The sequence below is a fragment of the Grammomys surdaster genome, unplaced genomic scaffold, assembly GCF_004785775.1.
Source record: "Grammomys surdaster isolate TR1022 unplaced genomic scaffold, NIH_TR_1.0 125769, whole genome shotgun sequence".
Taxonomy (NCBI): Eukaryota; Metazoa; Chordata; class Mammalia; order Rodentia; family Muridae; genus Grammomys; species Grammomys surdaster.
In genome coordinates, this window is record NW_021620600.1 from 2,483,290 (window position 1) to 2,485,813 (window position 2,524).

Genomic DNA, 2,524 nt, shown 5'->3' on the forward strand with positions numbered 1-2,524 from the left:
CATATGTAACACATGGGCGACTTGGTCATCATGCAAGTCCCTAAACTTGAGCGGAGACTGGCCCTCAGTTGGTTTTCTGTCTGTGGATCCCATTCTCCTAGCTGAGCTGCTTTATCTGGCCTCAGTGGGAGAGGAGATGCCTAGTCCTGCAGAAATTTGATGTGCCAGGGTGAGGTAATACTTAGGTGAGACCTGGAATGTCTATAGTTTTACTCCAGGATATCTTACACTCTTTTCTGCATCCAAGTCCAAGATACTTGCATACATGTATCGCAGGGGTTCACATGTATAAACATTTTGGGGGAAAAGTCTGGAAAAAACAGTTTTTAAGTTTTTCGGTAATTTTTTCTTCTTTTATTTAAAGAACATATAATCCAACAATAAGAAATGAATATTTTGTCAGGCAGTGGTGGCACACGCCTTTAATCCCAGCATTTGGGAGGCAGAGGCAGGTGGATTTCTGAGTTCGAGGCCAGCCTGGTCTACAGAGTGAGTTCCAGGACAGCCAGGGCTATATAGAGAAACCCTGTCTCAAAAAAAAAAAAACCAAAAAGAAGAAGAAGAAGAAAAAAAAGAAATGAATTTTTTCAATTGTTTTTGAAACAATCCCAGTATATAAACAACAGTAGCATGAAATTACTACAGATAGGCCTGTTTAATTTCCCCAGATCCTGAGATTAAGGGTGTCCACTAATACACCTAATCCTTGCTATAAAGGCCTGGACTGGTTAAGGGGGTCTTAACTTGCTTGGAGTCGGGGTATATCTCTGAGTATACCAGTCCTCTGACTTGTCAAAGTCTTCAAGTATCCATCCAGAGCTCCTCAGCAGATGGACCTGAATCTTGAACGCCCTCTGGTCCTTGAGCAACAGCTACCATGGTTACTGGAGCTTCAGCTACTGCTAGGTCAATCTGGGCTTCAACTGCTGCTGATTCACCAGAGTCCCCATTAGTAGCAGGGGCATGGCCATGAAGCAGGTTTTCTTGCAGACTACGCCTGGCACCATCACAGGCCTGATCTTGATGCAGGGAAGATTCCTGGCTGCAGTTGAGTTTGGGAGTGGAATCCACACTCCGTGTGGCTGTAGTCATGGATTCTCCATTGGCAGAAGCAACAATAGGTAAGGAACCAGGAAAATGTGTTGACTAAGAAACAGCTTTAGAGCTTTCATTTGTCTCTGGTAGTCCTTCTGGAACATTCCAGGGATTCTTCTGCTTGTACTTAGCCTGGTTGTTTGTGAACCAGATCTGAAAAAAACAAAGGAGACATCAGAGTGTCAGGAGCCATCATAGGACAAGCTAATACTAGCAGATGATCTTCCTGAAATGACTTTGCTTTCTTCATCTATGATGAAGAAAGACCCAGGAGAAAATCATTTTAGAAAAGATTCCTGCTATTAATATGCTTTTCCTGTTATTATTAAACATATATGACAATCATTAGGTATTAGCCTGCCCTTTTGAGCAGATCAATGAATATGTACTGTCTTGTGATGTTATATAGACAAATAGAACATTTCTTAATTCTTAAGAACATTTCTTAATTCTTAATGATGATTCTATAAGAATTCCCAAAATTATATTAGTATTTATTAAGCTCTTTTATATTGGGACTGCTATTAGGTCCTTTTCTGATAGTCAAACTGAATGACAACTCTGCCAGTCTACCATGTGTCACCAGTTAATTGCTTCAAGATAGTAACCAGACTTTCTCCTACTCAGAACACATTCCAAGAGGTTGTAAAACCATTAACCAAAAGTTATAAAAAGGGAACTAACGATTTATTATAGGAGTTAAGACAGAAGATAAAATGTTGACTGGGTTTGTCTATATAAAACTTCAGTAATAACTTAGTTACGGTTTTTACCACCTTTCAGTGAACCTGTGGAGCTAGACAGGTGATGAATGTTTAGCCAGATAAATACTCCTAATGGAAATGCATGTAAATATTCTCTGTTGTAAACTGCTTATTCGATTTATGATTTGAATATGTGTGAACTTGTGATGAACTCTTTTACCATGCGATCATGTATTCTGAAAGATGTATACGTGCTGAGGACAAAGGGAAGAGTCAGAACTGAGCTGAGGAGAACCTTTTGGACAGAACACTTCTTAGACAAAGAGGTATGAAGAAGAATTTTCCCTTAGTTTCCCTTTTTCATTCATTCTGTTTCCCCCCTTTTTCTTAGAGAGCTTTCAAGGGAAACATTTTACAACTTAGTAATAAATACTATAACCACTTTTTAAAGTGCCCTTTTTTCCCCTGTGACTTCTACTAGCAGGCTGAAAGTTAGAGCCGTGCAGTTCCTGCTGAGATAGAACAAAGGCCACATCACACCTGTTAGGCTGCAGGTGGCAACGCCTAAGCCAGCAGCTCTTTACCCTCAGAAAGAGCAAGAAAATTTTCAGGAATTTTTAGAAGTTATTATCAGCATTTTAGTATAGTTAGAGAGCTAGAACATCCAGAGACTATCCTCTCTCTCTCTCTCTCTCTCTCTCTCTCTCTCTCTCTCTCTCTCTCTC

At 40.1% G+C, this 2,524-nt stretch overlaps 1 pseudogene; it reads right to left on the reverse strand.

The window, feature by feature from the left end:
- Positions 1-728: 728 nt before the first annotated feature.
- The window catches only part of LOC114639990, a 16,204-nt pseudogene continuing 14,408 nt past the window's right edge, over positions 729-2,524 (reverse strand).